This window comes from Eptatretus burgeri, chromosome 4 (assembly GCF_056783735.1).
Source record: "Eptatretus burgeri isolate ZD-2024b chromosome 4, Ebu_testis_v1, whole genome shotgun sequence".
In the NCBI taxonomy this organism is placed as follows: Eukaryota; Metazoa; Chordata; class Myxini; order Myxiniformes; family Myxinidae; genus Eptatretus; species Eptatretus burgeri.
This window is the reverse complement of record NC_140964.1, coordinates 7,296,524-7,322,414: the sequence shown is the minus strand read 5'-3', so window position 1 is coordinate 7,322,414 and position 25,891 is coordinate 7,296,524. Positions and strand designations below refer to the sequence as shown.

General features: G+C 45.4%; 1 protein-coding gene across 2 annotated transcripts in view; it reads left to right on the top strand.

Moving 5' to 3' along the window:
• Positions 1-2,129: 2,129 nt before the first annotated feature.
• LOC147027417 (E3 ubiquitin-protein ligase RNF34-like) overlaps positions 2,130-25,891 on the top strand; it is a 36,599-nt gene continuing 12,837 nt past the window's right edge. Inside the window, exon 1 of one of the 2 annotated variants that reach the window (XM_085876786.1) lies at positions 2,130-2,517. The gene's annotated coding sequence lies outside the window, so the exon portion shown is untranslated. The remainder of the gene's footprint in view (positions 2,518-25,891) is intronic. The other variant, XM_085876784.1, reaches the window with a different exon arrangement.

The window sequence follows — 25,891 nt, the reverse complement described above, 5'->3', positions numbered from 1 at the left end:
TGGCAGCTGAGGGGGTGTATGGCATTGGGATTCTCATGTGTGTACTTTGCGCAAACGTCTTTATAGTTGTTAAGGAACTCTGGGAAGGGTAAAAAAAAAGAGCATAGCACTTTCCTTGAGTAAGTCTTCTTGGGTTGCTTTACGCAGCTTATTCGGCTCGAAGAGTGTGGAAGGGGTCAATCATGTATATATATATGTATATATATATATATATATATATATATATATATATATATATATATATATATATATATATATATATATATATATATGACCAAAAGGTCAAGGTCACGAACTTACAAAATGTCAAAAAATTCAAGAAAATTGGCCATCGAGCTCCTCGGGTTTTCAACTGTTTCGAATGAAAGTTGGTATGCAAGTAGTGCGCTTCGAGTACTACAACTTTCATCATTTACGTTTTTCCCGATTCCCGCCAGTTTGCCCGTGGCGTCCCCTCGAAGGTCAAAAAATAAAAAAGGCGAACCGTGTACATTGCTCGTGAACCATCGCCGTCTCCAGACTTGTCATTTATTTATATTGTCATTTGCGGATGCTTTCCAATGGTTCTGTGATTTTTTCCCCCGGTGTATCAGCTTCGATATCCATCGGCACACAAAATTACCATGATTTTGTCGGGTTGCTCACCTGCATTTTTTTTCATTTTTTTTTCATTTATTTGTTTTCATTTCTGGATGTTTTCCACTGGTTCTGTGATTTTTCCCGGTGTATCGGCTTCGATGTCCATGGGCATGTGAAATTGCAGCTTTTTACATCACCCGGAGGGAACCGATCTTGAATATCAGTCGGTGAGTCGGTGGTTCCAATGAGCTTTATATATTTGAGAGACACAGTACAAGTCTGCCTGAGATTACATCAACATGCAGGTCCGAGTTTGGGTACCCAGCGTTGCCCGGTGCTGTTCTCATCCTTTTGGCAGTTTGAAGAAATCCAATTTTGTTTTTTTTCTATTTTGTTAGGGGGGCTGGAAACACTTGCCGACACCCACTGAGGTTTGGGGTTGGGCATCATTTAATATTACCAGCACCTTTCACAAACCTACAAAGGCTTCGGCACTAAAAAAAAACGATTTTGACAAACAAAATATCCAACGTTTTAATGATTATTTTTGAAAAATTTTGTTTTTCCTAAAACCCTCGTCGACACTCACTGATGAACTTCTGAAACTCTGACGAAGATCCTTTGGCCATCTCTGAGAAATGTCACACACACACACACACACACACACACACACACACACACACACACACACACACACACACACACACACACACACACACACACACACACACACACACACACACACACACACACACACACACACACACACACTATTTATCATACTATCTGCTGGTTGCATCATAACTGAAGCTCAACTCTGCTGCTGCTGAATTTATAATTGGGTCAGGGTCTCTGATTGGGCATGCATTTTTAATTGGGTCACGACCTGGCGCACAATGACCCATTCTTTTCCAGGGGGATCTTGAAAGTCCACCACCTCGTCCCACCAGAAGGGAGCGTTCCGGCTGAAACCTCCAACACAATAAATCGCTGGCCCGACGGTGGCAATCGCATGACGTCATTGCTCCGCATTGCATCGGATGCACGGACGGACGCACGTGCACATCGAGTCAGGTGCGTGCGTACACCGGTACATCTAAACGCAGGTACACTCGGACACGTACAGAATGGGTTGGGTTGGTGCAGATACCGTGCGGATCGTAAAATCCACAGTTTGCTTCGTTTGACGTCATGGATCGTCCACCGAGCGACCAATACGCCGGTAAAGTTCTAAAATGGTGATGGTGCAAATTCCAAATGTTACCAACAACGAATCTGACCAAATGAACGTTTTGCGGTGTATTAGCACGCTTTTTCGTCACTCAACAAAATATGATTAAATGCTTTTAATAGAATTAATAAAAAAATAAGACGGGATAATTTCAAAATATTGTCGAGGAAGAAGACATTTTCCATGCACAATTAATAATAATAATAATAATAATAATAATAATAATAATAATAATCACCTCCAAAGACGAAGAGTAAGAAAGACGTTAGGTTGACGAAGACGACGAAGAAGAAGAAGAAGAGGAAGAGGAAGCAGAAGACGTATTGACGTTCTTTGCACAGTGTCCGGTAAAGGAAGAGGAAGAAGAAGTCAATGTAAGACGGCGAAAGTTGGGGTGTGTGTGCGCTCAGGCGCAAGCTCGGTTGGTTCTGTCAATCGTCGAGTGCGGTTCGGCCGAGTTGGTCCATTTGTCCTCACGACCCCACGAAGGCCAAGCTGTGAGGCCTCGAAGCGAGGCCTTGTCTTGTGTTCGCCCTCGTGAGGTAATTGGGACCCGCTTCCGGCACGGTGTCCAGGCCCAGGGAGAGCGAGTTGATCGTCGTCCTCCGTTCTTCGAGCTCGTGCTTCGTTTGACTGTTTTCATCGTTGTGCCGTTTTGAGTTCGAGCACCTGAATCGCAGAGGCTGTTGGTGACGAGGAATCTGCCGGTGGGGATGAGTATGAGCGACGTTGTTTATATATTATATGTTTTATCTGTACTAATATAACGCAGGTTCGTGTAAGAACTGAAGGGAATTATTTAAACGATCATTGTGTACAATTATCGCTGTCTGTCTATAATTCCAGCAATTTGTGTGTGTCTGCGACCGCCGTTTCTCGACAACCGCTGGTCCGATCTGATTGAAACTTGCCAGATATATTGCTGGAGCCCTGAGGATGTGCCTTTTCAAGGTTTGATATTAATCGGACAAGTGCTTCCCAAGTTATGGCCATTTATTTACCAAATCGATGACAGGACACGGTTCTATGACGTCACAATTGACATCACAATTTTTTTTTTTTTTTTTTGCACAAACGGGCACGTACTAGTCTGGTGTTAATTTCGTTCGGCATTTTGAGAAGCTTATTAATATTCAACTATTTCCCGTTCACGCTGTTTATTTATTTATCTAATTAATTGATGATGAAGGTGCTTTTTTTTTTTCATTTTGATTTGAAAAGCGTGATGTGAGAGATGTTATTAATCGATCTAATAAAGGTTTTTTTTTTTAATAAACCCTGAAATATTGTTCTCCTTTTATTAACAGATCTGTCCACCGTAACAAGTACCAAATAATGTGCGCAGTTGAATTCCAAGTTAACAAAGGTTATTGTGTAACTTTCAGATCTCAAATGGTTTGATGGACGGGTTGGGTGTGTGACCACGACAAATCGATTTGATTTTGGTGAAGACCCTGATCCGGCCTATATCTGGAGGATACAAAACGTAAAACTGTTCAGCCTGGCTGGGTTATGCGCTCTCCTAAGTGTCCGTTATCGTTTATAATATTGGTATGGTTACATGGTCTTTGAAGACAGTTGCACCCACGACGGGAAACAGTCAAAAAAGATCCCCGAGTCTGCAGGTTAGTTTTGGGTGCGAATCGGCGTCACAGACACACGTTAGCAGCAGATCTGCCTGTCAAGATTGGCCGAGCAAGCCAGCCAGCGATCCGCTCTGTCATGGCTTGAGTGTGAACCCGGGTTAATTTGGGCATGAATCGGTGTCTCGGACGCAAGTCAGCAGCAGATCTGCCAGTGATCCGCTCTTTCATGGCTTGATCCTGAACCCGGGTTAATTTGGGCACAAATCGGCGTCGCAGACACACGTTAGCAGCAGATCTGCCTGTCAAGATTGGCCGAGCAAGCCAGCCAGCGATCCGCTCTGTCATGGCTTGAGTGTGAACCCGGGTTAATTTGGGCATGAATCGGTGTCTCGGACGCAAGTCAGCAGCAGATCTGCCAGCGATCCGCTCTTTCATGGCTTGATCCTGAACCCGGGTTAATTTGGGCACAAATCGGCGTCGCAGACACACGTTAGCAGCAGATCTGCCTGACAAGATTGGCTGAGCAAGCCAGCCAGCGATCCGCTCTGTCATGGCTTGAGTGTGAACCCGGGTTAATTTGGGCATGAATCGGTGTCTCGGACGCAAGTCAGCAGCAGATCTGCCAGCGATCCGCTCTTTCATGGCTTGATCCTGAACCTGGGTTAATTTGGGCATGAATCGGTGTCTCGGACACACGTCAGCAACAGATCTGCCAGCGATCCGCTCTTTCATGGCTTGATCCTGAACCCGGGTTAATTTGGGCATGAATCGGTGTCTCGGACGCAAGTCAGCAGCAGATCTGCCAGCGATCCGCTCTTTCATGGCTTGATCCTGAACCCGGGTTAATTTGGGCACAAATCGGCGTCGCAGACACACGTTAGCAGCAGATCTGCCTGACAAGATTGGCCGAGCAAGCCAGCCAGCGATCCGCTCTGTCATGGCTTGAGTGTGAACCCGGGTTAATTTGGGCATGAATCGGTGTCTCGGACACACGTCAGCAACAGATCTGCCAGCGATCCGCTCTTTCATGGCTTGATCCTGAACCCGGGTTAATTTGGGCATGAATCGGTGTCTCGGACACAAGTCAGCAGCAGATCTGCCTGACAAGATTGGCCGAGCAAGCCTGCCAGCGATCCGCTCTTTCATGGCTTGAGTGTGAACCCGGGTTAATTTGGGCATGAATCGGTGTCTCAGACACACGTCAGCAGCAGATCTGCCTGACAAGATTGGCCGAGCAAGCCTGCCAGCGATCCGCTCTTTCATGGCCTGAGCGTGAACCCGGGTTAATTTGCCAATTCACTACGTGCTACAAAGGCTGCTCCAGATGAGCACACACAGGTTCTCATCAAACAAGAAAAGGTTTATTAACAGGGAGGAAGAAGAGCAGTCCCGCGAAGCAGCGATCACTCCTGTAACAAATTAATAAATAAATAAACCCAACAAGCTCTCGGGATCTTGAGGGCTGAAACAATTATGGCCTTAGCCACTCACTCAGGAAGATGAGACTGAGAGAAAGGGAAACCTCCGTCCACGATGCTCACGCGAGCGGTGTGGGTCTTTTCGCCGTGTGTGCAGCGGATCTGTCTGGGGTTGTCTCTGCTATGCCGTCTCTGGAGGAGAACCAGCTGCGTGGGGTGGGAGGGGAGTATGAACTTCCCTGTAATCCCCATTTAATATCTCCTTTCCTTAACTCCCCGTGTAATATGTCCTCACCTTTACTCCCCGTGCATTTGGAATCTGTTCAGGTGATGTGGGAAGAATTGTGCGAAATTGTTTTGTGAATGAATGGCGCGCGTGTGGTCACGTGTTCCAGGAGAGACGCGCCGAAATGTGACCCATTGCCATTCTATCGACATGATTCTGATGAACATTGGTTTTTATAAAATTATTTTGCAGCCTAGTAAAGGTATTTGATATTTCCTTTTGTAAAAGGCTTATTGAGACAAATTTCTCAGCTCGTTGCTAGAAAAGTATTTTGTTGTTGATGATCACTGTGAATGGATAATGTCGTTTATAAATGTGTCACCATTACTCTCCGATATTATGGTCACATGGTTTGGCAGCAAAGTTGGAAAAGAGGAAAAACTTTGTACCTCTGCATCTCCGAAACCACTCCATGGAAAAAAAATTGAAACTTGGCACGTGTCAATTACTCCCCATGGGGAGCAAGGGTGATTTAGTTATTCATTTATTTTGATGATGTCATAGGTGGCTTCACAGACCTCAAACACTTTATGCGATCAGTATGAAAAATTTTGAGGGTCATCTCGGGCTAAATTGTATTGGAGAATTTTTTTTTAAATGTCAACAGTCATGTGGTTTGGCAGCCATTATTATTATTATTATTATTATTATTATTATTATTATTATTATTATTATTATATTTTTTAATATACCATAAAAGCCTTCAAAAATATTTGTTTCTCTGAAACTGCTGAACAGATCGAGGGGGATCTTTACAGGTATGATCGCCTCCACATGAGGAATAAAAAGTTCTCTACCGATGACATCATAGGTCACATGGTTTGGCAACTTTGATTTTTTTTTTTTTTTGAAGAATAAACTTTAAAAATGTTCTCCAGAATGGCTTGACAGATCCAGGGGAAACTTCACCCACATGTTACCCAAACCTTGGGGATACTATGGTGTTCACGAATAATTAATAGGTCACACGGTCAGGCAGCCATGTTGGATTCAACGAAAATCTTAAAAAAATTATTTTTCTTGAACTGCTTCATCAATCAACATGAAACTTCACAATTATGATCCAGTAGTTATGGGGAATATAAGTTTTTATTTTTACTTCCTGTGTAATCTCCTGGTCTGGCAGCCAGAATTATTTAATATTTTGAATCTGGGTTCAGGGATTTAAATCAAATTTGGTAGAAGTATGTATAATGATGTAATAATGTGGGTGGAAGCATATCTGGCAATGTCACAATGTCAAAGAGTGCCTTTCTAGTTCTACTCTGAATTGATATCTGGCAGTATAGTTTTATCAGCTCATCGGGTGCCATTCTCTCGGGGTGAGCTGGAATGCTGGCGGCCGTTCCGATCGTGGTTCCAGCAGCAAAGGGGTGCCGTGGTCCTGGCAGATAGAATCGGCACTGATAAGTTTTCGATCGACATCTTCGTAGAACTCTGAGCTTGTCTTGGGATTGGGGTCGTCACCGTCCTTCCCCATTGGATGTCTGCTGCAGAGCGGAGGGTTAGTTCAGCTCTCGCAGTGTGGAACCTGGCTTTGCACTTACGTCTTTTTGTGTTATCTTTCCATTTTACCTCTCCGTTCCGACATTGCAACGTCCTTCCTGATAGGAGGACTCGTGGTCGGTCTGGAGCCGTAACTGTCTCTAGCTATCTGATAACCGGCAAACCTCCCACCCCATCATTTGAGAATTGTGCTTGTGCTTCACCTCTGTCACTCTTTCTCTCCCCTTTCTCTCCTCCTCTCTCTCCTATCCTCCTTTGTCTTTCAGTTTGCTTTAGAGTTTCGATAAATTAATTATTTATTTGCTTTTATTACCACCGCCATTTGCGATGGATGGAGGTTATATTTTCAGCACTGCCTGTGTGCAGGGTATCTCAAAAAGTTGTGGACAGATTCGGATGAAATTTGGTGGGCAGGTTAGGTGTGTGACAAGGACGAATTGATTCGATTTTGGTTAAGATCTGGATCCTGATCCAATATATATTTTTATTTTACAAAAACGATTCTTCACGATTGAGTGATTGCGTTAAAAATGATATACAGGGCGTTCCAAAAAGATGTTGACAACTTTGGTTGTTGATACTGTTATGGGTTTCAGAATCGGATGTGATTAATGCATTCAAACATTTAGGTCCTCAGACAGTTATTTCCCTAAATACATGTCCATGATAGACCCATTCCCATGTCTGGTGGGATTCTAACTTTGATGCGTTGAGAAGGGTATAGAATAGATTCCCTTTCTTATGGGATGGCCTTTTTCTCTTTACGACACATTCATGCACGTGAGATAGCCGTTAGCCCAACGGAGGCCCGTCTACCCCCTTTCCATCAGGAGACATTGGCTTGGAGGTGGATGATTTATTTACTCCTTGGACTTGCAGGACATTTGATTAAGCACACACTGCGGGCTTTTCCTGAGCAGTTATTCTGATGGTCAAATATGGCTGTGGATCATTTACCTCACCCTTATCTTTCATTGACGCTCGACACCCACATCTTTCACTGATGTTGACGTCCACCTTTTCCATCGACTTTTGACACCCCGTTTGGCAGCTCTATAGATGCTGGCTGGCTCTTGTTCGTGTCGGGCTGAACGAGGAAGGGATGATCGTGAGGTTGACGGTTGGTCACGTGCAACGATGCGCCAATAGGCAAGGTGGATTTGGCTGAAGTCTGCTTGAGGCTCCGCCCAGACTGGTCGCTGATAAAAATGACGGGAGGACCGTTTCTCTTGAGTTTTGTGACAGCTGGGTGACGGTTATTTTCAGCTCCAGTCGGTTGGTTACAGCCTTACAGCTCTGACCACTGGTGACAGTTGGTGAGTTGGTTACAGCCTTAGTCTTGATCGCTGGTGAGCTGGTGAGTTGGTTACAGCCTTACAGTCTTGACCGCTGGTGACAGTTGGTGAGCTGCTCCTGACGGTGGGTGGCGGTTGGACCATTCCTGCTGGTTCTGCTCGGTACCTGCTCTTGGCGTCCCTGGTATCTGGGGGTGACGATGTGACGTCGATTGGTGTTCGAGCCTGTTTGCGAGTGGGTGTGCGGGCGAGGCAGGGCGCTGGCAACGGACCAAGGCACGCTCACACATTTTGGGACATTTTATTTGATGTACGACGACTTCTACCTTGGAAAGCTGAGACCGGATTTCTCTCCCCCCTGAATGATCTGTTGGGTACCCTTGTCTCGTATTTAATCGTTAACTATGGCAGAGTGATAAGCATCTGCTCTTTGTTTGTTTTTTCTTTCAATGCCTGTTTAATTCCTTATTTGCTTGAGATTATTTTGATTGATTTGAATTTCCCTATTTTAACCACAAAGAAATAAATTCTTCAGTTCATTTATTTCTTCCTTATTAATAAATTCCTTGTTGACGTTTCAACCTGTCTGGGAGGTATTTCCCAAACAAATTAAACTGTCATAGTCGGCACGCACCAGCAGTAAACGCTCGGCCGCCCGACTTAAGATCTAATCAGGATAAGATTGGTGCATTGCCAAGGGTGCGCTCCCTGTTCAGGAAGCCATGTGACCTCGAGTTAAATGGCAAAATTAGACGGTGGACACTGGAACTCGTGGTTAACTGATTGGCATTCGTGGTTGTAAAGCAACCTACCGTACCATGAAGTTAATTGTGAGCGGTGGCCCCAGGTCCGGCTCTTATGAGGAGAAACGGGGATTGACCTCCTCATGATACACTCGGTGCCAGTGGCCGTAACAATATTGTTGCAGCCACGGGTACCGAGACACCAGCTTGTCACTCAGGCAGATTAATCTCCGGTTGTCCTCGGTATTGCCGGACCTGGGGCCACCACTCACAATTAACGTTGTGGTATGGTGGATTGTTTTAGAACCACGAACACCACCCAGTCAACCATGAGTTCCCGCGTCCACCATCTCATTATTCCGTTTAACTCGAGGTCACGTGGTTACCTGAGCGGGGAGCGCACCCTCTGCAAAACACCAATGTTATCTCGATTAGATTTTAATTAGGGCGGCCGAGCGTTTTAACCGCTGGTGCGTGCCGACTATTTTTGGTCAAATCTGTGGTAATTACCTCCCAGTCTGTCTCTGTTCGAACAATGCTCGACTAATGGAAGAAAAGAACAAACAGGGACAGGTTGGAAATCGACAAATGATTTAGTAAAAATAAAATAAATAAATAAATAAACTTTTTATTGTCTGAGGTAAATAAATGAATTAATTTCAAAGCAAAATCGATCAAAATTCCAGGAAAGAGACAAATAGCAGATGCTTATCGGTGGTTGACTTACAGCTAAACACAGACATGGGTACTCAACAGGTCATTCAGGGCGGTGGGGGGGAGGGGGGGGGAGAATAATCGTGTCGCTCACCAGAAAGTAGTCGTCCATGAAGTGAAAACGTCCTGAAATGTGTGCGTGCATGTCACGTCCGTCGCCAGCACCCAGCCTTGCCGTGCACCCTTTCGCGAACAGCCCCAAACGCCAGTCGACGTCTGGAGGGCACCGAGACCGTCCGTCATGGGTTTAGACCCTGGTGTTGTTGGTGACCGACCCATGCCTCACTTGTTGGGGCGCTGCTCACACCCACACGTGCACCACACGCTCACTTTCTTCTCCTCTTTTGTGCGCTTACACCCGCTTCTTGCTTGCTTCTCAAGCTTACTTCTCGTTCTCTTCTCCCTCCCTGGCTTTCTTTCGCCCCGCTTTCTTTCGCCCCCGCTTTCCTCTCCTCTTGCCTCAGAACGGACCTCTATTCGTTTTGTATCTCCGGGCCGTCTCCGCGGGTGCAGTCCGACCCAATCTACCTACCTTGAGGGGATCTACCCTTCTCAACGCATCACATTTAAGATCCCATTGGACATGGCGATGGGGCTAATCTGAACATGCATTTAAGGAAATAACTGTCTGAAGACCTGGATGTGTGGATGCATTCATCAGACTGGATTCTGAAATCCGTACTACTATAGTGTGTGTCATTGTGTAATTTGGTCAACTTTTCATATAGAATCCTGAATCTTGTAATTTTTCACTTCCTATGTTTACAGTGAACACAAAAACAGCTGTTTCCAATTTTTTTTATTCATAAGCAGTCACAAAAGTCCAAAATTTGCGAAATCGCCATATTTTACCCATTATAGCACATTCAGAGATAAAAAATATCTGTTCAGCTAAATTTAACCCAGTTGGGCATTATTTATGAACCCCCCAAATATGACAGCCAAATGTGCACAAAAAGGACGTTCTGTAGTACTGAGAACATACAATTTGAATGGATGTGCAAATACAAAACACAAAGATGTTTTGGCATATATAATTATTTAGTCATCCAAGTCCTCATTTTCCTCGTCATCGCTTGAATTCTCATCAATTGCGACATTGTTGCATGTGTCCTCAGCTCCTTCACACTTGCAGAGCTCTGTGTAAGCACTTACTTTTTCGTAAAAAGCACTTGCTTCACACTTGCAGAGCTCGATGTGCTTGCAGTATTTGCTGAAAGATGACCGTTGCTGACTGATTCAAATCATGTGTTCGGGCTTCAGTTTTTACTGTGTACATGCCCTTCAATATATCCATAGAATCATGCTATGTTGTTCATGTGGAACTACATCTTCTGCTGAGTTTTCCAGCGTTCCATTGAAAACCCATGGGTCCTTTTTCACCTGCTCAATCGATTTACGTAGGTAGCACCATGGAAGCTTCGAAGATCTTCTTCGTGTTATCATGTGGGTCAGGTCTGTGTACTGCTTCGACAACTGCTGCGTTTTGTTTGGCTTTGGAATGTATCAGCGTAGGCTTATTTGGCAATAGTGCGAACTCAACGAGTTTGACATTCTTCTCGATTTTCTGTCTCAACCATCTCCGTGCTGTTTGGGCATTTGAAAATCTTGACCAATATTCAATATCGTGTTGTTTCATCTTCGATACATAGTCCTTTTCTGCTTCATCGATGGGTATGATTTCACCTTGTTCGATACGCTCCTGTATTTTAGCAAAGAACTCTATTTCGGCTGCTATATCGTGAACAGTTGTTTCACTATCATTGGTATTGCCACCGGTAGGGGTATTTGAGGAGGGTAGACTGTCTGGATCACACTCGAGTTCACGCTTCAGGAGTTGCCACTGTTCAGTTATACACAGCTTGTGATACACAATGTCCTGTGACAGTGCATCATTGTCAGATATGACATTAGCATAGTTCACTTTCCAATCTGGGTTGTTGGAGTGTTGCACTATATCATGTATCAGAGTTCCAATATTTCCTGACCGGCATTTGTGCAAAACATCTTGAACTTTGCCTTGGCAGAAAAAGCACTTACTTTTATTGTAGTTCATGGATTTTGAACAAGTAAAGTGTGCCTTCCTGATACTGACAGTTCTTCAGGTTCTCCATGGTGCGATGAGGTAGCTGGTCTCCCTATGGTTCGTTGAAGAAGACTAACATTGGATGTTGCACAGGCTTGTTTATATCGCTTTTCATCACGTTTTATATGTTCTTTATTGGTGCTTGCCGCGTAGCATGTTCTGTGCCACACAACATGCTTGTCACTTCGATCACCTGCTGTCAAGTCCCGATTTTTTTTTTCACTGAGTGTAATGAACTCGCTGTTCCCAAAACTCGCTCTCAAATGAACCGCTGTCAAGAATTTGTCATACGTTGAATGTTCCTCAGATTGTGGTGGTTCTTTCAATTGCTCTTGTTTGGAGCTCTGGCACTTCATGCATAGTTGATAGTTTATTTCTGTGTGCGCCCTTTTCTCCGGGGGTTCTTTGCTCTGTGCCATGACTTATCTGCAAATAGAGAAAAAACACATAATTGATAATTTTTATGTAAAAGACACTACACGTATATTGTCTAAATATGCAGGATCAGGCAAAGATATCAGAGTGGTCATATTGATGAGTGTTAGGGATTATGATTATGATGAGTGTTAGGGATTATGATTATGATGTCTATTATTGATCTTCTACTGCATACACTGTCTGAAAATACGAAACGAAATTTGTCATCAAAATTTTTATCGATTTTCATCACTCGCTGGCCGCCATCTTTGATTTTTGTCCTTAGCAATGTTTGGAAAGATTGGAAACAGCTGATTTGTAGTCGGGCCCGTCGCTAGGGGGGCATTTGGGTGCAATGCCCCCCCCATGGCGCATCTGGTGCCCCCCCACTTGTACGCCACCCATTTATGCCCTGTTGCACCCTGTGAACAACTTGGTGTTTAAGGATGAGCGCCAACTGTGAACTTGCTGTTTAAGAGTTCACCTGTGTGAACTAAAACCCTTATTCCAGATGTTCAACATGGTGAATAATAAGGCCTTCTTGGATAAACTGTTCTTTAATAATATCCTTCTTTGAATAACAGTCAAGAGATAAGTGTGCGCTTCCCAGCGCATCTCCAAAAGCAATTGGCAAGACAATACAGTCCAAGACCACAAGATAAAAGATAATAACGCCAAGACCTCGTGTCAAATGTCGATGTTGTGGGTTGTTTTTTATATATATATATATATCTATCGTGGATCATTTAGTTTTAAGGAATAGCCAATCAGCGTATTCGATTATGGAGACCTGTTGAGCAGGTTACCTGAATGGTTGTAAGTTAGTTATAAATGTAATAGTCATAATATGATAATATGATTCAGGAAAAGACATAAATTTACATTATTAAAGATGAATTGCACGTGCACCACGTGACCTTCACAACCCGTCAACCCTCCATCTTACAAAAGTAATTTTATAATAAAAATTTAAAATATGTGTGTTTGCAATCGTGCTTACATTTGAAAGTATGCAGATAAAACCTGTTTTTCATGCATGCATCATTTAATAAATAAAACCGTCAACCGTCAAATCTCGCGAGTCGCGAGATTAGTGACGCGAGTCGCGAGGGAAGAATCACAGAGCACGAGCTCGCAGCAGGAGAAAAAGACGTGGATGATGGATATTTGAAAATGGCTCAGAAAAGGAAAAAATGCAAGCGACAAAAATGAAGAAGATGATGAAAGACATGTTGTGGGAGGAGTTGGAGGAGGAGGAGGAAAAGACGATCATGTCGATGAAATACCGACAGAAGCTGGCCAACCTGGCCAAGCCAGCAATGTCAGCCCTGCGGCTGGAGCCCCAGCGCAGGCAGCGGAGTTTCCACGCTCGGCGGCGCCTTCGGGGTCGGGTGTGACTGTCAAGCCGCTTCCCGATGATCTTGGAAGTGAGAGACCGAATCAAGTTGTTCTACAGCGGCACCCTGGCCATCTGTTGCAGAATAAGAGTCGCTCATTTGTGTCCTCGTGGTACAAAACAAATGAATGGCTGGAATACAGTGTGCAGACAGATGCAGCATTCTGCTATCCATGTAGGAAGTTTAACACCGCACATGGCCCAGTGGACTCTACTTTCACAGTGCGAGGCTACCGGAATTGGAAACATGCCGTTGAGAAAGGCAGGGGGTTTCACAAACACGCAACTTCAAAGGAACATTTAACTTGTGTTTTGAGGTGGAAGGAGAATGAGAGGCGCATCGATTGTGGTGAGATTTCCACACTCCTCAATGCTGACCAGCTAAATAGAAACTGGTACTATGTGTCTGCTCTTATAGATGTTGTGGGATTTCTCGCCGAAAATCAGATACCTTTTAGAGGGAGCCTTGATATTTTTAAAGATATGTCAGATGGGCGCAGTGGGCTCTTTCTCTCGCTTTTAAACTACACACTCAAAAAAGACACCGAGCTTGCCAAAATAATCAAGCATATCCCACGAAACGCAAGCTATACCAGTCCGGAAATGCAGAATGAACTGATCTGCACATTGAGTAATGTTGTGACGGATGTCATCGTGGAAGAAGTAGGCACATCGTGGTTTACCATCAAGGTGGATGGGACGAGGGACCCCACTGAATGTGAGAACGTATCAATCATCATTCGCTTTGTATCCGCATCAAATGAAGCAATAGAGCGTCTACTCACAATAGCTACAGCCAACGCTGGAGATGCAAAAACATTGACAGACCTAATAATTGCAGAGCTGATAAAAACAGGACTTGACACATCAAAAATATTAAGTCAGGTGTACGACGGGGCTTCGGTAATGGCTGGGAAGCACGGAGGGGTGCAAAAGTTGTTGCAAGAGATATTGGAAAGAGAAATCCCCGATGTGCACTGCTTAAATCACCAACTCCATCTGGTAGTTATCCACGCACTGGCAGCAGAGAAAGCTGTCACTGATTTTCCTCGAGGTTTGTTGTTGCCTGTACATATTCTTCAGAAAGCCCACTGTTGCTGCACAGTATAAAGGTGAGCGGTTAAAACGACTTCTTGATCAAAGGTGGATGGGACATTTAGCCACCGTGTCTGTGATCATAGGATCTTTTAAGGATATCACATCCTTACTGTCGGAGATTGATGCAGAGCGCGCCTACGGTGCAGAGATGAGGATGGAGGCTATTGGGCTTTTGCGGGAAGTCTCTGGGCCTGCCTTCATGTTCATTGCTATCTTTGTACAAAACCTGCTGATGTTGTTAGATGGCCCAAACAGACTCTTGCAGGCAGAGGACATGGACTTGCTAACGGGGTTGGAACTGGTGGCGAGTGCTACAGAGTGCGTGAAGAAACTCCGCTCTGAGGATGAGTTCACTGATCTGTGGAACAAGGCCAACGATGCTTGCACTTCTACACCTGCACCACCAAAACGGAGACGCACAATGCATAATAACTTGGAACAGTTTGTAGTTTTGGAGACGACAGGACAAAACGATGACAAGACAGAACTGCAGAGGGTTTTTTTACAGCGCAATTGACACTGTGCTTGGCGAGATCGCTCATCGCTTCAGTGAGCGCAACTCGCCTGTTCACTCGCTGCTTTGAATCCCGAAAATTGCACGTTTTTGGATCCCCACTTGCTCCAGCACATCATGACATTAACAAAGTCAACCATCAGTGAAACAGAGTGTGTGGTTGCAAAGCAGTTTATTCGCTCACAGACAGAAAAGCAGCCAAACGAGAGATGGACAACACAAAACTCCTCTCAACATCCCACAAAACGCTGGAAGCCATGCCAAGTGCAGTGACTGCTATGAGACTTGGACTAACATTTGGTGCATCCACTGCCATGTGTGAAAACTCATTCTCAACATTGAGGAATGTCTCCACTGACCACCGACGGTCCATGCACCATGCATGCAAGGCACAACTGGTACAGCTGGCCTTCGAGAGAGACCTCACACGTAAATGCCTGAATGAATGGAAGGAGAAGGTCCTCGGAAGATTCCACACCGAGACGCGTCGTCTGCAGCTCTTCTGACAGCGAGTACAGCAGTATAAAAACTATACGAGGAGTTCAGATTGTGTGTGTGACTGCTGGTGATGCGTGTGTGGTTGTGGTTGTGGTCAGCACCTGCCGTGGTCGGCTGCTTTGTACTTCTGATGTTTAAGTTAAATGTTGTGTTTGGTGCTTTGCATATCCCATATCTAGTGCTTTGTGCATAACCTTACCTCTGTGTAATTGACTGCTTTAAATGCGGACCTTGTGGTATCTTCAGGCTGGTCGTATTTGCTGTTGATAGTTTAACGTGATGATCGCAGGTCATCGCCGACTGTATCTTATTTCAAAGTGCACTGATTCTGGTGCCAACCTCCCCCGTTTAGTCATTGTATCTCTGGTATATTGATTTTCTAATGCCAATTCTTCACAACACCTTGTATAAGTGCACCTGAATTGGTGCCAATTGTCTAATCATTGAATATTTGCATTGTGAATGTGCCAGTTTGTTGCGGCTCTTCTGCATTGGAATAATTTTAGGCCAAAAACATCGGAACATATTAAATCTAGCTGAGATCAATTTGGTTAGTATGCGACGGCAACCTCAGTATAGATGTGTCAATGCTGCATGAATACAATAGTATTCCGGGTTATCAAAAATATTAAATATAATAATTGTGCCCCCCCCCCCATCCAGTTCATATGCCCTCCTTTATACTGAGTCCTGGCTACGGGCCTGTTTGTAGTCCTATGTGATCTTCGGAAGTGAAAAAACACGTTTCCAGATTCTATATGAAAAGTTGACCATTGTATGAATTGCTACATAACAACATACACTACTACCCCTTTCACTTTCCCAGACTCGTCCCGAGTCGTCCAACAGCTGGTGACGTCAGTTTAAAAAAAAATAAAAAATATATATATAGAAATGTATATATCTTCTTTTTCTTCTTTCGGCTGCTCCCTTTTAGGGGTCGCCACAGCGGATCATCCGTATGATCCGCATACTGATTTGGCACATGTTTTATGCCGGATGCCCTTCCTGACGCAACCCTGGTCGCCTCTTATGACACAGGGACAATATATATATATATATATATATATATATATATATATATATATATATATATATATATATATATATATATATATATATATATATATATATAATCAGTATCCGGATGATCCGCTGTGGCAACCCCTAAAAGGGAGCAGCCGAAAGAAGAGATATATATATATATATATATATATATAATATTACAACATTGCAATTAGCACTACCGTGTGACATGCAGGTGAAGTTACCCCCTCCCTAGTACGTTTTAAATCTACCCTTCGGTGTGTGCGACAATTTAAACGAGATATGTCCCACCTGATACATTGGTAACCACCTAACTGACTCACACAGACAACCTTATGCAACACCGAAATTGCCGGAATTTTTGAAAGTACAACACATAACCGGTGGGTTTCAATAATTAATTGACACAACTATATACAATTTCTGACCCAGGACCTGGAGAAATTCAAAAGAAAAATTGTGGAGATGGGGAAGAACACCTGCTGATTCTTGCCACTTTCATGCTCTTCACCAGCATACCTAACAAAATAAACCGGCAGGCCAGTGACCGGCATTCAGGCCATAAACGTTGTGGTCTTCTGAACAAAAATGATCAAGAAGCAGCACCAACAAGAACAGAGCCACTTCTTCCACAGAGCTGCATTTGTGCAGTTCATGGTCACGGGGATACGTGGCAAAGGTGACGCAAAGTGGCATGAGCCTAGTATGTGGCTGGTATGAAGCTGCTATGAACTGGTATGGACCTGGTAGGAAACTGGTATGAGCTGGAATGAGCTGGTATAAAGGGGCAGCCCATAAGTGTGGTGGCATGCTACTAGAGTAAATGCAGTTCAAACAAAAGAAAAACAATCACCATGATAACTGGAACGGTGTCACCTGGCATGAGGCTGCAGCAAGTAGCAGTCCACAGAACAGGTGTGGGTGGAACACAAGTCATAGAGCAAATGGTGAAGTGAGGTGAGTGATGCCTTGATGTAGACAGGTGATCCACCAAGGCGAGCGATGCCTTACTGCAGAACAGGTGATCCAGCAAGGTGAGCGATGCCTTGATGCAGAACAGCCTTAATGGTCCTGGGGCAGTGGCGAGACAAAGCGAAACAGCACGAAAAGAAAAAAAGGTAATCCAGGTAATGCCAAACACCAGGTCCGACCGACATGGTCAGCCAGTCCCTGGTGTGCACATACTTGGGACAGTGGCGGTGGTGCCAGGAGAGAGAGAGCTCGAGATTGGACCTACTCCTCCGCACTCATCCGTCTTTCCCATATACACTACCCTCGCCCCCCTCTTTTCCAATTCGTCGCTTCGTCTCGTCTCTTTTATCCCACTATCCCCATTCCCAAATTCGTACCCAATCCCCCCAAGGTTCCTTGGAAACGAAGAGCAGATCTACATGCAATCTTACACCTACATCGTGACATGACTCATTCTCAAGTCCGACAGGAGGGCAAGTCCAGCAGCCAGCGATCATCCCGACAGTGGATGGTGTGAAGGGGTCTTCATCAATCCCAACTACTCTAATATTGTGACACTTTTAAACTTTCCCCGCGGTTATACCCTGCCAAAAGGCCTTTGTTAAACTATGAGGTTCTAAAAACCCAAATTCCCATCGCCGACGTGTTGGTGTTCTTTCAATTTTGGGCCTTGCCCACCAAATTTTCTTTCTGTGCCATTGCACAATTTCGTGGCTGGGTCGTGTGGCTCCACTAGCATGTCTGCTCACCTGCATACTCACCATTAGCACATCCGGGATGCTGGAGCTGCCTCCGAGCTTGCCTGCTCCTCACCCTAACATGGGGGATGCCCTCACTGGCACTCCCACCCTCACGATGCCCACTTGGCATTTTAGTGCCCCGGGTCCCGATGCTCGGGCACCCGGTCCCATTGCACACTACACTGGCACGCCAGGCCCCTCTCCTCGGGTACCTGCGTCCACTAATAAACTACTGGCCCCCTGGACCTACCGACTGCCTCACCTGGCCAACGGGCTCCCAGCGTCCAGGGTGCCTGCTTCGTCAGAACACTACACTCACAAGCCACACCCCAGCTGGTCCATTATCTCTTGCACCCGACAAAAATTAAAAAAAAATTTCCACAATCAGTACCAACCGCGTAACGACATCCATGTGTAAATTTACCTCATCCCTCGACCTAACTTTAAACTAACCCCGGGTTTCATTGGGTGGGATCCACTCCCCCCATTCAATCCTTCACACCATGCATTTAGTGAGGTTTGTTCACAGCAAAAAGGATGGTACCGTTACAAGCCGGATAATAGCACCAAATTTGGCATGCAGCTACCTATTATAATTACAGAAATTTCTGTCCGAGGAGCCACCAAAAAAATCACCTCTGAAGGTCAAGGTCATGATACAAGGGTAAGAAATCCGCTATATCTCTGCAGCCGTTCATTTTAGGCCATAGAAATAAATTACCAACAGATAGGAATGTGACCCTAATCTATCAGGAAAATACATTTAGAAGCCGCTCTGATTATGCATATGGTACTTATGACGTCATCACAGCCAATAATTGAAGCAAATAGTTGAAGAATCTCCTGAGTTTGCTTCAACTATCATCAAACTATAAGAAATTATTGTAAATATAGTTCAAACAGATGGAAATCGTGTCCAAAAATCCACTTTTGAGTACGTTGTGAAGCTCCTGAAGGATATGACGTCAGTGTAATGACGCTACGTACACTGGGTATTACGATGTTCTCATGATGCATCACAGAAGCTGGAGACTACCATTTCTGGGCTACATCTACCTATTGCAGATGAAGGTCAGAACTGGTTGACTACAGCTTCTGCGATGCTGCACAACAGAACATGCTCTGTAGCCCTACTTCTACGGAAAATGTCGCTATCCATGGCGTCATTTGGAAAATGATATCATCAGTGACAAACAAGAGTTGAGAAATGATATTTGCTTCAAATGGAAATCAAGTCAGGTGATTAGTATTCGGTACTCAGAATTACTTTCCACACTGACACCGGCAAAGTGGCGTACACGTCAAGGAGGCACCGACACACTTGCAAACACGACACTGCTTCTTGCAGCTGCACTTTATCAGCAGTCTACAGGCGGCGGAAACTGCAGGTTGCGTGATCCAGACGGGCTGCCAAGAACTATCTTCTGCGGTCCAACCAAACCCATTCGGCATGACATCACATCGTTTTGGTTCATCACTGGTAACCGAGATACTCGACTGATACGATGCCCTCTTGAAATGTTGATACAGCACATCCTGAAGTAATATGGAGGAAATACACAGGAATGTTTTCTGGAGTAATGGTAAATGTGCAATAATTTTCGTGAATATAGCAGAGGTAGAATTCGTTTTCCTTGAATTCATCTTCAATGGAGTGCGGCAGTGAATACATATCACTTGTGTGGACTGGCAGCCACCGAGCGTAATTTACATGGTCCATTGGCATAGAAAAGGGGAACCAGTTCCAGAAGAACTTCTCGATACAGGGTGAAGTTCTGTTCCCTGTGTGCTCGAACAAATATCAATACCAGGATTTCATAATGCAGAATAAGGTCCCAAAAGAAGAATGTTGGATACCGATCAAGCATGCCCTCCTTCCAAAGATTGCGACCCTGGTCCTCGTCACCATCGTCGGCCATCAGGAATGCATCATTCTGCAATTTTGATAATACAACGGCTGTTATCTAGTGGACATATCGTGTCCTCTTCAAATGAGATGCCTTCAGATACGAGTCTGCTGTTCCACATGTCGTAATGCCTGAGCAGGCGAGCATATCGGTCCAACCTGAATTGACAAGATCTCCCAACGTCCTCCACAGAGCCATTTCTATATGGAGAACGCCGAGCATAATAACATAAACTGATTCTCCATACAGATCTGGCCATTTCCACTGAATGCTTTTGGCGATCGCGTAAATGGGCTGGTCAACAAATGATAGGGAGTTGTCCCAGATTCAGCTTATCTACGGCATTTTGGACTACATCCAGTCCATGTTTAACCATTGCCGGTTCAGCAGATTTTTCGGTTATCAATGGCATCATCGCTGTCACAGCTTTAGCGTTTGATGGGCAGGGCTGCTTTGAAGCATGGTACGCACACCAGGCTATCAACTCATCGCTGTCGTCATAAAGATCGAGTGTGGATGATGCGTGCTGAACCCATTGCTCCTCTTCCTTTCTCGCCACATCCAAAAACTTTGTCGTCATACTGCTTCGGGTAGGATTCACCGATTTAAGATTCAACGATATAGGTGGCACAATTGCGTAATGATCGGGTAACTGCCGTTTCTGGTTTGACAGGGGTGGTATCCGGATTGGTTCTCTCATCTCTCCTTGGTGCGATTCATCAACATGCTGGAATAAGCTGATGCTGGTTCCATGAAATGAAGTCTCTGCAGTATTGGAAGAGGGGTTATGATCCAAGTTGTCCAAGGCCCCGGAAGTGAATAATCCCCGGCGTAAATGTGCTGGACAGACCACACCGTCCTCGTTGAAGCGCTCGATTACGAATGTCGCTAGCCACTCCTCAATATCTAGCACTTGCCGGTAAGATACGCTCAGGCCCAACTGATTGAGTTCACTGATCAGCGCCTTGCTCCTGGTTCGAGAGTGAACATCCAGCCCGCTGTAAATGGGAAGAGGAGGCTCGCGATCCGGATTGTGTCTCGATTTCATAGTCTCAACGCATGTTTTCTTCGCATTGAAATCGATTAACTGAGTAATCGTCAAGCAGGCCTGGGATTCCTGACCCCGTCTCTCGATGTCTGGGCTGTTAAGTATCAACGAAACCATTGACAGCAAGCTGGATGGGACTGATTCGCTTTGACAGTCGGAAGGAAAGGTACCAGTGAATTTGAACTGTCGGTGAGCAAATATATCCTTACGAATTATCTTCGCTGCTTTGGCCAGGATGAGGGCATCATCACTGCAGTCACGGTCTTTTACAGCATCTCGCAGCATGATCCTCAAACATTGATAAAAGATCAAAAGTGTTTCGTCCATCATTTTCTCATCGCTATCGACGATTGTATTCTTATTTCTTAGATGAGAACGATAACAGTTGTTCAAATTGACGAGGCAGGACGTGTGATATTCCGCTTCAATGGCGATCAAATCACCGCCGGCCACCCGTGACATCTGTGTTCCGTCTTCCAATTCTGTCACCATCTTCCTCACCTTGCGGCCTGCATCAAAGGTGCAGAAGCTATGAAGATTGCCACTGGTGAGGCAACATATGCACATTTCGGGTCCGACGCAATGGCGTTTCGACCTGTCTACTGCCGAAGGAACTGCATTCACATTGTCTCGTTCCATGGAACGTTTCCATGCCCGTTGTAGTTTTGTGTTGTTGAACTTGAGATAACACAATTTGTGCGAGGACGCACTGTTGTCACAGAAACCGGCGAGATCGTTTTTACCAAATGGAACATTGCAGGGCATGCTTCCGATCTCCCTGAACTGCGTCACATTTTCCAGGAATTTCCGATACGTCTCCTCAACACTTTCAGCACCTGCAGCTGGGCAGTTGGCAGGGCATTTCAGTGGATCCGACGTCGAGATTTGGCATATGACGCATATACTGCAGTCCAGCTCTGTTTCAACTGCATCCTGCTCCTGGGTCTGAAATTGATAAAAATGCATAGTAAGTATCCCCAGAATATTCTGAATAGTGTTCAGTGATGATGGTAAAATATGGCAGATTAGCTTATCCGAATCAGCTAGCACGTTAGGCACTGCCATCATGGTACCTATTGGCATAATGGCACCAGTTTGCGTGGTTTCTTTTCGATTGTTTACAGCATCAATAATTCATGGCCCTCACGTTAATGCTCGGGAACATTGTTTGTTTACTTTTTTTTTTTTACGATGGAATGAAGTTGAAAATTTGCTGAAAGAGTCCAATAAACCCGGGCTGCCCGTCAATATACAAGATTCATATTCTTTACGATGTTCGGCTGCCAAGGCCTGTTGGTCGAAGCTCTGTCCAAGATGCACTCTGCTTATATCTGAACATCAACTTATCCTAGTTAAGGGTTTTACTTGAAGAATCCAGATGCAGGCATACATATGTTATATTTTTACCTTGCTCTTCATCGAAAATGATTCAGAAGCTTCATTTAAAAAAAAAAAAATTCCTTAATGCAGTTTCAATGTGAGACATCCAAAATATTTACTGTGGAACTTCTGAAGCCGTTTCTCCAAAAGGGAAATTTTTTTTTAAGGAAATTGGTACATTTCTACATCACATCAGTAAGGTTCGAAGCGAGGTATCCTTAATCCTACTCCCATCATCGACATCGATATGCCACGTCACCTGGTATGGTGGTGCATCTTGGATTGGACAACCAACCACCTATCTACGTACCTCCCTGTTAAGATAGCCAAACTATTTTTTTTTTTTTTTTGTATACCTTGGTCGAGGCTCGTATGAGAGCTAACACACAACTCACAGCAAGGAGGCATGAGACAAGAGGGGCGGGAGTGGAAGGGACAAAACAGTGGGGAACAGACACATTAGGTGAACTGTGGAAGGGAGAGGGATGGGGATGGGACGGGGAACATGGCGAAGAGAAGATGGACATTTCAGGGACTTTCAGGAAGGAAAGCAGGAGAAATGAAGGAAGTGGGCTTGGGTGGATTATCGGGGGTAGAAAAGATCGAGGATTTGGATGGGGGAAGATAAGAGGTGGTGGTGAACAGCTGTTTTGAAAGCCTGGAGGGAAGAATGGGAAAGAATAGAGTGAGGAAGTTTATTCCAAAGGCGGGAAAAAAGAGGAATGAAAGGGTGAAGATGAGCAGTGATTCGTGATTTTGGTAGTTTTACCAGAAGGGGGTTGTTGGCGGACCTTGAGCGCCCTGTGGAAATGTGGTGGGGACAAATCGCAGAGAGAGCAAGGGGGGGCAAGGCTGGAGAGGAGTCGGTAGAAGACAGAAAGACCACCGACCAACCTGCGGTGATTGAGTGAGAGGCCCAAAGACTCAGCTTCATTGCGGGAGATGCCGATGATCTTAAATGCCCTGGTTATCATTTATCAAGGAATGCAGATTTGATTCCTTCACCATGCAAACTAGTCCAAAATAGAACTACTAGGTAGGCCGAGTAGCCTTAGTAGGTCTTGCGTTCTATTGATTTTTTTTTTTTGTCCATTACCACGCATTTTTTTCAATAATGGAACCGACTTTAACAACATATTTTTATCCCAGTCTATGAGTACATCCTGGGTTTTCCATCATAAACTTGCCTTTTAGCTTACCTGATCTGTCCTCACACTTATAATTCATCAATCACACACAAACACATTTCCACTCACCGACACATCACCACCTAACTAATTTCCCCGAACTAACTCGTGCACCCTCGTCTTCCCTTGTACTAATGCATGTTCCATTAAACTCTATCGCAAAGCTACGTCCCCACGACACGTTCATGTCTCTACCTAAACAGTCCCTATTGTCGCTCTTGGTCCCTAAATTTATCCTAGCCCTCCCTCGTGGTCGCTGCTTCGGTACCCACATAGAGGCTGCCATCGCTGGCACCCCCATGTGAACCTAACAATGCCATCCCCCTTAGGCTAGTGCTCCTGGGTCCCTGGCCAGGATGTAGCGAACATCCTGGCCGGGCTTCGTGTACTCCTGGCAAGGCTCGGCGGCCCTTGCACCTCCAGCACGATGGTTGACCGCGCACTTGCCCCTTCGGTTTGGCCGATACATGAGGGCGTAACGTCACCCCGTCACTGTCACTTACCCCTATGACAATGACCCCTCTGCATCCGCGGAGGTGCTCAGTCACATGTCTGTTGCGAGCCAATTTGTGTTTGAATTCTTGCCACGGGGAACCAAACTGTGCTCGCCAGGCCCATTGCTCATGCCGAGGGTACCGTGCATATTGCACACCTGGTCCCCGTGGGGAAAAATTGCAGCCAAATCCATTCTGTTTCGCCGTCTGTGCTCCAGTGATTTATCTGTCACGGAGCGTTTACACGCCGGCCCCTCTGAAACCATTAACACATCGCACCACCGTCCGTGCTTGGGCGGTTGGCAAAGTACGGACCGCGCACACTCCCGTACCTCGTACGTAAAGTCCCGTGGAGCCGGCGTGGTTTCCAATACAACTCTGTCCCGCTCAGGAGGCTCGCCACTCCGGTCCGCTACCCCAACCACGACTCCCGTCCGGGTCGATCCGTGTCCCCCTCTTTCGTGTGCACTCATCCATGTTACGTCACATGCACTCCGCACACACTCCGGCACATTGGGCACTCCAAGAAACCCCGGGTCCTTCATTCCCCCCAAGCTCGACACACACCCGATCACATCATGCACGCTCCCGGTCTCGCCACGACTCACCTTCGTTATACTCACCTCCTCTCGTTCTTCGGGCACTCTGTCACGCTGCAAATACAACACGTCCATGCATTCAACAATCTCTTCCTTTACTCTACTTCCTGTTTCTACCTGTTTTGCTTTAATTTCAATAATCTCGATTTTACCTCATCCACCTCCTCTTTAACCATCGTCAATTCCCGATGCGCCCCTTGTATTTCCCCCTCTAACGTCACCTTCGTTGTTTCTGTTTGTGTTTCCATTTCCCGTTCCTTCGTTCCCATCGTCTGAGTCACTTCCTCGACTCTCTTCGTCAGTTTCTCGTGTGCCATTTTACATTCGTTTTTAATTGCCGTCATCTCTCTTGTCTCCTTCTCGGCGGCTCTTAACTCCTTTATCGCCCCCTGTGTTCTTCTCCATTTGTTCCTTCAACTCGTTCTGTTCTATCGTCAGTCCTTCGACCTCCTTCGTTATGTTTCCAATCTCTCCCATCAGTCTGGCCTCGCTCTCCCTCATCTCTTCCCGGACACCGATCCGGCACTCCCTTACCTCCTCTCGTACCGCCGCCATTTCTCTGCCCATCGCTTCACTCATCTCCCTTTTTATTTCATCGCCCATCACGTCCATTTTTCTGCTCATCGCTTCCATTCTGCTGTTTTCTTCACCCATCACGTCCATTTTCTGTTTTCGTCCATTTTTATGCTCATCGCTTCACTCATCCTGTCCATTTTTCTGTTGTTTTCTTCGCTCGACATTTTAATTTGTGCCATAAATTGGCTCATGTACAACATCATGTCATTCTCGGGCTGCACTGGTGGCGATAACCTGGCGTTCTGCGCTATCGGCGCTGCATTTTCCAGAGGCCAAAGGTGGGGGTTATTTTCCATCTCTCCCATTGCTTCCTCTTCACCCTCCATTGCGACTTCATGCGGGTCCTGGGTCCATTCCGTATCCATATTTACATCATCTACATGGCCCACCGGCACCTTCCCGTGTTGGTGCCATTGTTCGTCGCAATAAATTTAACTAAAATTTGGTCTAACTACCCTGAATTTTGAGGTGCGTGAAGCGCACCACAGGTTGATGACCTGACACCAATTTATTGATCACGGGGTTCGAAAAATCTCCCACTCCCGGACACCAGTTGTTGCGGCCGTGGGTACCG